Source organism: Apium graveolens, chromosome 8, assembly GCF_009905375.1.
Source record: "Apium graveolens cultivar Ventura chromosome 8, ASM990537v1, whole genome shotgun sequence".
In the NCBI taxonomy this organism is placed as follows: Eukaryota; Viridiplantae; Streptophyta; class Magnoliopsida; order Apiales; family Apiaceae; genus Apium; species Apium graveolens.
The window spans coordinates 172403087-172418624 of NC_133654.1; the positions used below are offsets into that span (position 1 = coordinate 172403087).

Below are 15538 nucleotides of genomic sequence, written 5' to 3' on the forward strand. Positions count from 1 at the left end.
ATTGAATATTATTTGAATATTCATTCGAGGGCTTATGACTCAGTTTATATTATTTAATGAATATTATTCGAATATTCATTCGAGGGCTTATGACTCAGTTTATATTATTTAATGAATATTATTTGAATATTCATTCGAGGGCTTATGACTCAGTTTATATTATTTAATGAATATTATTTGAATATTCATTTGAGGATCTATAACTCCGATTATTTGCTGAAATATATTCTTTATTTTATTAAAGAATAAGGTGTTAATAATCAAACTTATTTTCGATTATTCAAATAAAGATAATACTTTCATATAAGTATATCTTTGGTTATTTAATACTCGTTTCAAGTATAAGTTTTAATACTTCTACTTCAATTATTTTTATAAAGATTATTCTTTATGGGAATATTATTTAAATAATAATATTCAGATATTTTCTAATATATGGGGACTGATTTACTTCATTAAATCAGCTTTACTCCAAACACTCTTTAAAGTGTTTTCGAGTCTTCAAAATGATTTTTAAAAGTCAGAGTGGATCCCAAAACTCTTTTTTTTTTTATATTTAAGATCTTCCTTTTAAGGGGATTTAAATACTCGCTCAAAACCTGGGGAATCCGGCTCTGTGGTGTATTTTATATTCGCAACGAGGCTGCTGTTTTGAGAAAACAATTTGATTACTTGCCCAATGTTCGGGAAGTAAGTCCATTTGATTGAGTCGGCATAAGCGACAGGCCGGGGTACGGTCTATTATTGTGTAAGTGGCTGGGTGGCAGTCCATCAACGCGTGAGGGGCCGGGTAACGGTCTAGCGCGAGGTCCTAATGCGGCCAGGGTGATGACCGGTGAGGAATTCATCCATCTACAGTAGAAAAGGTTACTTATTGGTATCTTTGCCTGATCAGCAAGATATCTGGTTTATGCCAAAATTCTTTTCCTTTCCAAAATTCATTGGATGTTTCAAACTCTGTTCATACTTTACATAACAGAGGTTCCAGGAAATGTTTTAGAGATATATATATGTGGATATATATATCGGGACGAAATAAAGTATCTCATAACTTTTTCATTCAACAATATTTCAAAGATTGAATCTATTCAAGTCTCAACTTGTGGTCTCATCTATGGGATGTTTTCTTAAAACTTATAATACTTTAAACGGTGGTAGTTCAAGTAGCTTTATAAATGATATAAGTGTGGTGAAGTATTGGTAACTTCATTCCTTGCTTTTATTTATATCTAGTAAGTAATTATCTTACTCAAGATGGAGATTCTATTAAGTATCCATTTAGATACTTATACTATTGTTATCACTATGTATATTATCTTGCGAGCTGTAAGGCTCACTCTTGCTTTATTTCTTCATCACACAACAACAGTTAGGAGAGATGGCCAGACTCCAGCAGACCCAGCGCAAGCGCGTGGGAAGCGTCCCGCGTCTTCCCGTTGATGTTGTAGCTGCTATAGCTGCAGAGGTAGATCTATTGTAGATCAGACCATCTACTTTTGAGAATCAATTATGTATAATTATAACTTGTGGATATAATGGCAATTAACTGTAAATTTATCAAGTAATCATTTTGGGTTGTAATAACTTTTAAATTGTGGATTCAAAGACTTGTACTTATTTAAATTTCATCTCTGAGACTATAACGGGTTATGGTGTGTGTTAGTGTGGGGTCACAGCATAAGGTTATTTATTATTAATTAAGTGAAGTGATATTGTGGAAAGAAAGACCGTGACGACCCGGATCCCCGACCCCGGATCTGGGGGTGTTACAATAATGGCATATAATTTTGGAATAAAATGACTCGTGTTACTTTTGGATATTCAACTCTGAGACTATAACTTGTGGTGTGTGTGTTTATTTTGGGGTCACAGTACAGAGTAGTTGATTGTTTATTAAGATTGGGTGTTATTAAGGGAAATGGAACTCGTGACAACCCGGATCCCCGACCCCGGATTTGGGGGTGTTACATATTCTCTCCACCATAATGTCCACCATACACCGTAGAATGACATTCGCATAAGATTCCCTCCGTCTCACTATACGGAATGCATCGTCTGATAATCTGGTCAGCTCCCTGTCTAAACAAGAACATCTCATCCCATCGATACCACTTTGCCTCAAGTAAAAACTTCTTCCTTTGAGCATACGAGAGTTCTGGGGGAATAACATTACTCACAAGATAGTTCATAATATCTGAAAACCATGGTTTTTATTCTTGCACCCCAAAAAGGTGCTCATCGGGAAAAGATTCATTGATCAATGTCTTGTCCTTCGAAGTTTTACCTTGATCTTCCAAGCGTGATAGATGATCTGCTACTTGATTTCCTGTACCCTTTTGATCCTTAATTTCTAGCTCAAATTCCTGAATTAAGAGAACCCATCGAATCAAGCGAGGTTTTGAATCTTTCTTCGAGACCAGATATCGAATAACAGCATGATCAGTGTAAACTGTCACTTTTGTCCCAAGCAAATAAGATCGAAATTTCTCAAAACCATAGACAATTGTCAGAAACTCCTTCTCTGTAGTAGTGTAATTCAGCTGAGCACCATTAAGGGTCTTACTAGCATAGTAAACCTCATGGAAAATGTTCTGCTTCCTCTGGCCAAGAACTGCTCTAACTGCATAGTCACTAGCATCACACATCATCTCGAATGGCTCATTCCAATCAGGTGCAGTAATTACAGGTGCTGTAATCAAACTCTTTTTCAAGCTCTCAAAAGAATCTAGACATTCTTCATCGAATTTGAAGGGAACATCCTTTTCCAGCAAATTGCACAAAGAGATTTTGGAGAAATCTTTGATGAATCGCCGATAAAAACCCGCATGACCAAGAAAACTGCGGACTCCTTTAACTGATATTGGCGGAGGAAGATTTTCAAAGACCCCCACCTTGGCCTTATCCACCTCAAGACCCTTGCTAGATACCTTGTGCCCAAGAATGATACCCTGTTGCACCATGAAGTGACATTTTTCCCAGTTAAGCACCAGATTGGTCTCAACGCATCTTTTCAGCAACAAACCAAGATTATGCAAGCATTCGTCATAAGAAGTCCCAAAAATGGAAAAGTCATCCATGAAATCCTCTACATTAGTTCCAATAATATCTGATAAAATGGCCATCATGCATCTCTGAAAAGTAGCAGGTGCACCATAAAGTCCGAAAGAGACTCTACGAAAAGAAAAAGTGCCAAATGGACAAGTAAATGTGGTCTTCTTCTGATCTTTTGGAGCAATGCAAATCTGATTATATCCCGAAAATCCATCCAGAAGACAATAGTACTCATGACCAGCCAACATGTCAAGCATTTGATCAATGAATAGAAGCGGGAAGTGATTCTTCCTGGTGGCTTTATTTAACTTTCGATAATCCATGCAAACTCTCCATCATGTGACTGTCCGAGTAGGGATGAGCTCATTTTTCTCATTAGCTACAACTATAATGCCTCCTTTCTTAGGCACATACTGCACCTGACTCACCCATAAACTGTCAGATATTGGATAATGATTCTCGCATCTAGCCATTTAAGAATTTCCTTCTTCACAACCTCCTTCATGGTAGGATTTAGCCTTCTTTGTTGCTCAACAGTTGGCTTTCTTCCTTCCTCAAGCAGAATTTTATGCATGCAATAAGAAGGGCTGATTCCCTTGATATCTGCTATAGTCCATCCAATTGCTGATTTAAACTCTCTCGGAATTCTCAAAAGCTTATCTTCATCACTTTCTGAAAGGTCAGACGCAATAATAACATGAAAAGTAGACGCATCACCTAAAAATGCATACCTCAACTGATCAGACAGTGGTTTGAGCTGAAGTGTAGGAGTTTCTTCAATAGATGGCTTGAGACGCTTTGGAGAATTTTTTAGCTCTTCCAATCCAAGAGACTCGAATGACAATTCCATCTTCCTCTTCCATGGGAATGCATTCAAATACTGTATTTGCTCTTCCCCTTCTTCATCTTCACTGTCAGAATCCCCCATTAAGGCTCTTTCTAAGGTGTCAGTCTTTAGCAAGTGATGAAGCTCCGAAGTCACTACGGAATCGACCAACTCTACTTTAAAGCACTCCTCTTCATCAGTAGGGAATTTCATTGCCTTGAAGACATTGGACGTGACATCCTGACCCTGAACTCTCATGGTTAGTTCACCATTTTGCACATCGATTAGAGTTCGGCCTGTAGCTAAGAACGGTCTTCCTAAGATAATGGGGATATTCTTATCCTCCTCAACGTCTAGAATGATGAAATCAGTAGGGAAGATTAGTTTATCCAGCTTAACCAATAAATCCTCCATTACTCCTCGCGGATAAGTGATGGAACGATCAGCTAATTGCAAAGACATGTTCATAGGTTTTGGATCAGGTAGTCCATGTTTCTTGAAAACGAACAAGGGCATTAGATTGATGCTAGCTCCCAAGTCACACAAACACTTGTCGAATGACAGATTGCCAATGGTGCAAGGTATCGTGAAGCTTCCTGGATCTTTAAGCTTAAGAGGTAGTTTCTGTTACAGCACAGCACTGCACTCTTCCATTAGAGCAACGGTTTCCACTCCTCAAGTTTTAGCTTCCGGGATAGAATATCCTTCATAAACTTAGCATAGATCGACATCTATTCTAGAGCTTCAGCAAAAGGTATGTTAATGTGTAACTTCTTGAAAACCTCCAAAAACTTAGCAAATTGCTTATCAAACTTCTGCTTTCGAAGTCTTCTACGATATGGAGGAGGTGGGTAGACCTATTTATCCCCTGTATTAACCTCAGGAGATTGCTTTCAACAGCTTTCTTCTTCGGTTCCACCTCGGCATCCTTTTGCACAACTTTTTCAGCTACTATCTCATTTTCTGGAATTGGCAAAGGTGTTGATGCACCAGTATTCTAAACAGAATCTTCTGAGTCTTCATCTTCCTGAATTTGGGAGCTCGTGACCTTTCCATACCTCAATGTGATCGCCTTCAACTTCTCCTTGACTTCCCTCTTGCCTGGATTAGCTTCTGTATCACTAGGAAGAGTTCCTGGTTGACGGTTCAACAAAGAATTAACAATTTGCCCTATTTGATTCTCCAGAAACCGCTTGGCTTTTACACATAACCCTCAACTCCTCCAATTCAAATTTTTCATTAGTAGATTGACTGGCATTTCCATTCCATTATTGTTGAAGTTGGAGTTATTGTCTTCGTGCATACTGTTGTTGAAAACCAGGAGGGTTAAATTGCTTTGCTCCAAACTGCTGATAAGGCTGTTGTACCACATCCTGATTGTTGCTCCAGCTGAAGTTAGGATGGTTGCGGTTGTTAGGATGATAAGTGGCAGGAACTGGTTGTTGCGACCTCTGAAAGTTGCTCACAAACTGAGCCTACTCACTAGATATAACACACTGCTCCGTTTCATGCGCACCTGCACAAAGCTCACAAACACTTATGATCTGATTTACTCCATAATTATCCAAAGAATCCACTTTCATCGTTAATGCCTTTAGCTGAGCAGCTATAGCCATAGTTGTACCCACCTCCAGAACTCCTGCTACCTTGCCTTGAGGTAGTCTCTGAGTTGGGTTATGGTATTTATTAGAAACCATCAATTCAATTAGCTCATAAGCTTCATCATAGCTCTTAGCCCATAATGCTCCACCTGATGCTGCATCGAGCATGGGTCTCGAATGCGCTCCCAAACCATTATAAAAACAATTGATAATCATCTAGTCAGGCATGCCATGATGAGGACACTTTCTAAGCATCTCCTTGTAGCGCTCCCAAGCTTCACATAAAGATTCTCCCAATTATTGCGCAAATTCAGTAAGAGCGTTCCTAATTGCAGTTGTCTTCGCCACAGGGAAGAATTTTTTAAGAAACTTCTGAGTAAGATCCTCCCAAGTAGTGATAGAACATGGTGGTAGAGAATACAACCATCACTTAACTTTATCCCGCAGTGAGAATGGGAAAAGCCTCAGCTTCACTGCATCTTCAAAAACATTGTTGAACTTGAAAGTGTCGCGGATCTCGATGAAATCTCTAATGTGCATGTTGGGATCTTTCGTTGGAAAATCCCCAAGCTGGACTAAATTTTGCACCATTTGAATCCTGTTAGACTTGATTTCAAAAGTATTAGCCGTAATGGCTGATCTGACAATGCTAGATTGAATGTCATTGATCTTTGGTTGAGAATAATCCATCAAGGCCTTCGGATTCACTGCTGGTTCTCCCATTATAATAATCGCTTCTTCTTCAACTTTCTCAACTTCTTCAAAAACTTCTTCAACTACTTCAACATTGATATCAAGCACATAAACTAAATTTAACATCGATATCCCCGACAGCGGTGCCAAAAACTTGTTCGCACTAAAACATACACGAAAATACACGCAAGCGCACGTGATCACAAGTAGTATAAGATATAAGTCAAGTTCATTCCCACATGGACTGGTTTATGTTAATTTCATATTATGCACTTATGCAACAATGTGTGATTATCGTTCAATGCTAAGACAAGTAACAATTTGAGTTTGATTAACTAAGAGATTATACTAAATAACATTAAGTAAGAGAACAAAGATTTAATTACTGGTACGAGAACAAACAAGGGATTCTAACTTCATTAAATACTTCATTCAAAGTTTATATCTTTAACCTTAGCATGTGATGGTGATGATAACTAATCAGATAACACGAAACTAGTATACGCTAACTTTCGTTATACGTATACCCTACTATCAAACATCCACAATTAAGATAGAGTTTGAATAGACACCAATTATGCTTAGTCCCTATATGTCTATAAAGATTGAAAACATAATGGTTTAAGAGCAAGTTATCTATCTTGATTACATAGGGTGAATAAGATGGTTAAAATTACCCACGAATTATGCATGTCAATTCACACATAAACCTATGCTAGCATGGCAAGTAGAGCCGGCTAAACGAGCGAGCCGAGCGTGCCGGGCTGAATTTTTGACGGGCCAGTTTGGTCACCACTTAACTCGTAAATGGCCCGTGAAGATTAACGGTCCGTGTCGAGCCGTGCCGATCAGAGAAAAAATTAACTCGTAAATGACCCGCGATTTAGGCGAATCAAACGGTTAGGTGAGTCAAACGGTCCAGGAGGTGAATTATGCGGTAAAGTTTTTTAAGTAAAGCAAGCAGGTGACCATTTGTTGTTGGATTTGAAGCTGGTGAGAGGACAGGACGAGGTTGCTGTTGGCGCGTGAGAGCAACTCGCGGGTCGAATTATTCGTCTATGCCGAGCGGTCCACAAATTGGTGGGCCCTTGAATTTGCTATTTATTATTTTTTTACAAATGGGTTTTTTTTAAAAAAATTAGTGCCTCTTTTTTATGATAAATAATTCAGGTGCTTTTTCATATTTTATTTGTTCACTTTTTTTTAAAAGTACCAACAAATATATATGACTGATTATTAATTAATAAAATTTATAACATATTATATATATTTAAAAGTTTTTCAAATTAGAAAATTGAAATAACACATTCAAAAAAAGTGTAAGACAGACGAATTAGGCGGGCCGGTTCGAGTTGTGCGTGCCGGTTGAAAACTGTGTGCCGGTTCCGGGCTGGTTCCGGTTCAACACAATCCAGTTCGTGCTCGGATAATTTTAATATACGGTTTGTGCCGAATTATGAACCGGCACGTCACGAGCCGAGTTATATGATTTTTTGCCGAGCCGATTTACGAGCGTGCCGAGTCAAATCGCCCGTTTGGCCGGCTCTAATGGCAAGTTCTAAACCTCTATATTCACTTTCTCTTCAATAGAGATTAACAAACAATCTTAGATGTTAGCTACGCATCAAAGACGAATAAGCACAACCAAACTAGGAAATCATAAATTACCACACACAAAGGAATATAAAATAATTAACTATTAAAATCCATAGATAAATCCATTAGAACCCCATGACAACGATTAGTTCATAATCGAACTCATCGTCACCATGGGTTCCAATGAAAACATGATAATAAATAATATAAGAGTACTGGGGTTTAAAGATAAATCGAAAATAAGCATCCGAATATCAACTATATTGAAGAATATAAAAGTCTTCTTCTCCTTAGCCGTCATGTACTCTCTAGGTCTTTTTATTACTCTCCATTGGCTCCTTCGTATTAAAAACGTCTTTTTATTGATATATATAGGCTTCTGGATGACCTGGGCCCTCAAATTCTTCGATTTCAATTCAAATCAGGATTCTAGGAAAATAACCTGACGTGGCCACCCCAGCCTCCATGTGGGCGCGCGTGACTTCTGATATCTAGCACGGCCGCCCCGCCTTCCGCGCGGGCGCGCCACACTTCTGTACTTTGGCTACATATCTTGTTTTGGCTGCAGTTTAAGCTCCATTCGTCAGAATTTGATGATTCAACAGTCCACGCGAAGCTATTAAGATGTTTTAAAACATGAATATGTCCTAGGCTTCCAATTATAATCTCTTCTCAGCATATTTCTTTGAAAAGCTCATTTATTCATCCAACTAATGCCTGTAATGCAAAAACACAAAAATACATCAAAAATACCAGTAACTTGAGTCCAAAATACCAATAACTTGAGTCTAAAATACCAAATTAAGCTTGTAATGAAGCATTCCAAGTAGATATAAAATCCACTTATCAAACCTCCTGACGAGTAGCTTCCTTTCTGAAATCTGCCAGATGAACCCTTTGACTTGTAGTTGGGCTTTCTTCTGAATCTAACATGACTGAATTTTGAAGCCATGTATGCCATTGTTTTATCCTCTAACTCTTCAAATTCTTTCTGGGTATAGAATTCATTTTCATCTTCCGTCTCACCTTGAGCAATTTCAGCTACGAAAATTTCTTTGATTGTCGAGAAGGGTATAACCTTGACTTCTAAAGTTTTAGGTTCATGAGCAACAATTATAGTGTTTTTTGCAAGTGATGTACTCTTGCTGTCAATAGAACCAGGGCCATATATTATAGCTCTCTGCTTTTGTTCCAATTCATGGGTTCTCAATTTTCCATAAATCACATCCAGTGGCATACTGATAAAGTCAAGTCTTTCTCTAATGGATGTATTTTTTAGTTCAAAGTGAACTGATAGAGTCAGCCTGAACTTCCTGTTAGACTCACACATCAGATAAACTTTCCCTTATAATTTCAGTCGCTCAGCAGTCTTGTATATCTTTCAAAAAGAGAAGACAGTATTTCTCTAGGTTGTATTTTAAACGCTTCATATTGAGTCATCAAGATATCCATTCTGTTTTCCTTGACTTCAGCGATACCTTTCATTAATAGCTCAATGGTTTCCCACATTTCCTTTGTACTATTACCTCCTATGAGCCGATGACTCATATCTTTATCGGTCGATTCAACTATTATGAGTTGAAGGCTTATGTCTAGATTTATCAGCTCCCTGTCAGTATCTTTATATTTCGACGGATGCCTGGGAGTGGATGTAGAAGGAATTCTAGCAACGGTAGTGGTAGTCAATTCAGCAACCACTTCCATCAGAACATATGGAGCATTCAGTAATATCCCAATATATAATGGATTCGAAGCTTTAATAAATAACATCATCTTTTTCTTCCATAGGTTCTAATTTTCTCGATCAAATGGAGGAAACTTGATACTTCCAATTCTTTGGTTGTTCATCATCATGGCGGAATTAAAAATATTTTAGATTCAAAAATTTCAAGATTGAAAATTTTTTGAAAAATAAAAAACTCAAGAACTTGTTTCTTTCTCCGGATCTTGATTTGTACGTCAATCAACAAGCTCTGATACCAATTATTAGTCCCAAAGTATCATAGAAAGGGGGTGAATAAGATACCTACAATCTTTTTTTATTCGTTCCAAGTTCTTTGTTAAATTTACAAAATTAAAATAGACATAAAATAATTCGAGGAATATATTATTTTATTAATATAAACCTTGAGGTTGCTACACTTTAATTAATCAAATTATTAGCTATAATAAATTCTATAGCATAACAGTATGTTTACAAGCTAATGAATTTGGCCTTCAATGAAGCTTCGTAAAATACAGTTGGGAGCTGAGGAAGATATCTGAATGAATTGAATCATTCTTCTTCTCTTTGTGTATACTTTCAAATGTTTGGACATGTGACTTTATTTCAGCCAAGTATCGAATACAATTATTTCTGCATCCAAAGAATTCACCAACTTTTAATTAGCGAGAAGAGGGAATGAAATTATCTTCACTTTCTTGTTAATTGTGCATACAAGGAACAACTAAATCCTTGTTTCTTCCTTTGGTTGCGAGTACAAGGGGTGTCTTTTCCTTAGCCAATTCTCCTCCTGAGTTGCGAGCACAAGGCAAGTGACTGCCTTAGATCTTCAATACTTTGTTGGTCATTCATTGATTCAATCACTGAACCCCAGATCTTCAATACTTCAAATCAATATATTTCATTGACACCGTAAGTCCTTAGACATTTTATTCTTCACGGAGGCTTAAACATATTAATGAATTTCTTTCAATGACCTAGTTATGGACTTAAAGCATTAATTCCTTTTTTTGATTCTTTATATTTATCCAGTCTTCATCTCCGGGGTTCCTGTGCTTCACAATTAATATTATTTATCTATTTATGTTTCATGTTGAGTTATATTTCCTCGGTTACATATTACGTTACATTATGCTTTACAGACAAGTCATTCTACTTGTAAAGAACCGGAGACCTCGACAAGTCAAAAGCCCATGTAGAGAACTTAAGATATCGATAAGTCATTTTACTTATCGATATGTGACATCTTTACACAATAAAAGATATCTCTACAGACAAATTCATAATTCAGAATGAATACAACTTGAAGTTCCAAGATTATCAGTCAACAAACAATTTTATCACTGAACTGGAAAGCCTACAAATGCAGCTTGAAGAATACAAGATCAAGGGCCAAGATGAACTGGACAAATGAGGGCCAAAAAGTAGCTTTAAAAAATGTGTTAGTCTATTTTATTGCAAGTTATGTTAACTGTGCATGTAGATCTATAAAGCATGTCACAGGTCCTTTGTTTAAGATGTAATAAACAGATCTAGAAAATCTTGTAATTCTCTCAAGAAAAATAGTTTAGTTCTTATTTTCAAGAACATGGATTTGTAGCAAGACAAATTTGATTTAATATAAATCAGGTGAGTTTTGGATAATCTACTTGTATGTCTGCATCTAGTATTTTATCACCACAAATTCATACAACTATTTTGTTCCATAAGCCAAAAACTATCACAGTTAATTTAAAATTAAGAAAACACATTCACCACCTCTTTTAATTGCACTTCATACCTAACAAGTGGTATCAGAGCAAAATTTGAAAGTAAACAGATTAGATCTTGGAAGTATAAGTGCACAGAAGATTAGCAGTATCAAGATTCCTATCTTTGACAAAGTAAACTACACCTTATGGAAGAAGAAGATGATGTTGTTCATCAGGATGACCAATCTAATGTATATTGAAATTCTTAAGCATGGACCATGTATTTTTATGATAAGGGTGCCTGTGACGCCCCGAAAACCGGGGTCAGGGATTTAGGAGGCCACGCCATCTTGAATCATATTTAAACACTTATCTTTGCTCAACATTATAAATACTTACGCATCTAAAACCCCATACTTATTAACACACACACACACACACACACACTTATAGGTTATTGTCTTGGAAACGAAAAAATATTACTAGAGTTATTGAATCCGCAAGATGATAGTTATTACAGACCAAAAGTAATAATGTCTTGCCACGGGTGTAACATTTACTTAAGGTTAGACCGGCGGCCAAATATATGTTTCTTCATTACTACCTTACATAAGTCATACTTATATATATGCCGGAATAAACTGAAAACTAATCTTGCTCATAAGGTCTACCTGTTGCACTTTACCAAACAATCTACGGAAAAGCTGGCCATTTTCTACTCGCTTTCGGGCTGTGATCTTTTGGACTGACATCTTGGTTCACTCTTGTGTTGTGTCATTTTAAGAAAACAAGTGTGAGCTATAATGCCAAGCATAATAATTTACAGTATGAAAAGACTGTACAAGAATATTTATATTTGAATCCGTATATGGATATATGTTTAGTTAAAATAATTTTTCTTGGTGATACACACCTCTTTTCAAAAAAATTATTTGATTGACTTATTAGTCTGCAAATATCTTAATGGTAAACCCAACACCTAGGCTCGGGGTAGGGTATTGCATCTCAATTCCAATTGGAAGAACATGACATTCACCGGAGCCCCCGAGATATGATGATTAGTCGTATAACGGTAAATATTTATTATTCTCTACATGTAGAAGGACGACTCCCATACATCTAGTTTCCGCCCTTGCCACATTCGGGAATATTATGTGTGGCCCATACATACTTCACATATTTATATGTGGCACACCAATAATCACTCCAGTACACAAAGTACTAGAGTTTACCCCTCCTTATCCTTTAAGAATCCTATCACATACTTGGAACTTGAATTATATCGAAGTTCCTCAAACGTTTTTCTTGTTGATAGGCACAACTCATCTCATATATGTATATATGGACTTCCGAGAATTTTCGGAGGAAGGACTAAGATAATGTGAGTTGACCGTTGTCAACAGATAAGTATTTAAGGAGGAGTTTCTTTTGACACTATAGTCGAAATATTTAAAATACGTACAAATAATATTTTTCGATGATCCGAAAGTATTAGAATGATTTTCTGGAAACTCGGATAATATTTAAAATAGGTTTTATGATTTTCAAATCATATTAAATCGTTTAGTAAATAGTTAATAATTAAATAATAATTATTAAATAATTAAACCTCGAATAATTCTATTTTTAAAAGATTATTTAAAATAATATACTTCAACTAATTTATGTTTAAATAACTAAATTAATCTTTAATAAATATAAAATAATTGGTTTTAAAGTAAAATAATCGTTGGAGAATACTTCTCCTTTTAAATGAATACCCGAACTAATATTCATCGTTCAGATAATTAAATATAACTTAAGGGAATACAATATTCTCGAGTTAGTCCGGTAATCTTGCCTGGGTGTTTCGAGGTGGAAGGCGCTCTCGAGTTAGTCCAGTAATCTATAATTAAGAACATTATCGTTCTGTTAGCTTCTAATCGTATCTATCGTTACTTGGTAAATACGCAATACTTATAATTAATTTGTAAGACTCTCTTTACCCTCGACATTTTAATAAAGTACGAGTAGTCACTAACTTCATTTTATTTTCACGGTCCTTTATGTCTATTATTCTCGTTTGCTTTTACCACTCGGCTCCTCTCGCGATTCTTAAAGATTTATACTCACGCGGTCTCGGCTTTGATATTTTTATAAAATTGAAAAATCCATATTTTCACTTGAAATTTGTATGAAAGTTAGTATACTTCATTTCTTACTCTCTGTAAAATTTTCATGATTTGTGAATAATTTTAAGTTGTTTATTTATACTTCCAAAGTTTATAATTCGTTGCAGTTTCTGTCGCGTAAATTGTTTTCACTAAAATAGACTTAACGTTTGAACCGTAAATCAAAATCAAGCGATTCATGAACCTAAACGATCCTTACAAGAATCACTAACATTATCAAGTCTTATGTTTCAAGAAAACAAAGTTTACACTTTTTGCATTTCAGTATAAAAGTTAATGTCATAATTCGATCGTTTTATCGTCGTTACATTTACGATCTGTGTATCGTTTTCACTCTAAACTACTAATTATCAACCAAAAATCACCATACCAACATCTAATTACTTAATCATCTCAATAACATCAATTTCTTGAGGCCACAATATTGTGCAAGACATGCCTGTACTTTAACAAGACTAAGCCAAATTGATAACCCTAAGTAAGTTGTATTGTAATCTTAGTTTGCATTTTGTATTATAACATTTAGAGTCTGTAAAAATGTCAAAGGAGTAGATTGGATTCTTTTTCTTTAAACAGTGTCAAGCCTAAGAATTCTATCTGTAAGATGATTAAGAACATTTGTTAGGTCACACACACTGTAGAAGGGGGTTGAATACAGTGTTTATCACAATCAAATCGAATTAAAGAACTCAAGTAACAGAAAATAGATTTTATTCAACACAATAAACTCTGTTACAATATGGAACTATCCTCTCTCAGTGATGAACAAATTATCACGAGAGCTGCTAGGGTTACAAAGAATAATAACTTCGATTATGATAACACATATAGTGTAAACCCTATGTCTGTGTTTATATACTACACAGTTACAAGATAATCTTCTAATTAATATTGAATATGATTATGTATCCTAAAATATATCAATTATATATCTTCTTTTCCAAGTATTCTATTCTTCATAGAATTCCTTCTTCATGCATATCTCTTCTTGCATTTGTCTTGATCTTCTTTCCTTTCAATCAGCCGCCTTCCTTATCTGAAAGTCTCCTTAAGTCCTGATATTATCTCCTGATAAATATCTCCTGATAACTTAAGTTCTGACAACTTAAGTTTTGACTTCAGTATAAGTGCTGATTTCCAGTTAAGTACTGATTTGTTCTGTTAAGTAAGATCTGAAAACTAAACACAAATCATATTAGTCATGACATTATCAAATATATCTAACAATCTCCCCTAACTTGTAAATTAGCATAATATACAAGTTTAACAGATATTTGATGATGTCAAAAACATTAAGTACAAATGCATGAGAATTTGACTAGATAACTACAACTTACAGTCCTTATAGCTTTACCATCTTTAACTTCTGATAACAACTTTAGTCTGTATACACATCAGAATTTATGCAGTTGTAGATCTTTGACTTGGCTTCAATTACTGATCTCTTTGATATCAGGAGTTGTTCTGAGATAGTTCTTTAACAAACATCTCTCAGCATATTTTAGTTCATCAATCATCCTCCTTTTAGCATTCTTCAATTCAACTGTATCTTTACCAATTTGAAAGATAGCAGCCCTGAGATCATTTATTCTAGCTTTTCTTATGTCCTGATCTAGTCTGATCAAATATGCCTTGTCAGACTCAAGATTGAATTCCACAGCCTTATAACCCAAAAAGGTAGTTATAATCTTAGCAGAGTTAGGCTTCATCTTGACAATATCACCCTTGTGATCTCTGTACTTGGGACAGTATGTGCTGTCAGACTTTACAGAATAAAGCTTCTTCTGTATTTGAATTTGAGTCTTCAAATAATTTGCAGCACTATCTGTTAATCTGTTCTTCACTTGAAGTAGGAATAGAACATGTTATAGTTCCTCAAAATACTTCAATGGTATAGCATTCTACCTAATATGGTATACCCTTCCATCTGTCATAAAATATAACAAGATGTGTTCTTTCAAAAATGTATGGTAAACCATCTGTACAGATTCAAGCTGATTCAATCTTTCAGGAGTTGCTCCAACACCTGGTTCACTTAAGGAAGTTGGATCATTGGTAGTGTTGTGTACTCTTCTTTCATCAGAACTACCCAATCCAGATTTATCTCTTGCTTCCTTTCCTATAACAACTCTTGCTTCAAAACTACTTGTTGCAGTCTTCAAAGGTTGAGTCTGTTTAGCTTTGGT

At 35.8% G+C, this 15538-nt stretch overlaps 1 non-coding gene across 1 annotated transcript; it reads left to right on the forward strand.

Annotated features, from left to right (window-relative positions):
* Nucleotides 1-5704: 5704 nt before the first annotated feature.
* On the forward strand, nt 5705-5811 carry LOC141682216 (small nucleolar RNA R71). The gene has a single exon (XR_012559617.1). It is a non-coding gene; the product is annotated as a small nucleolar RNA R71 (small nucleolar RNA).
* The last annotated feature ends 9727 nt before the right edge of the window (nt 5812-15538 follow it).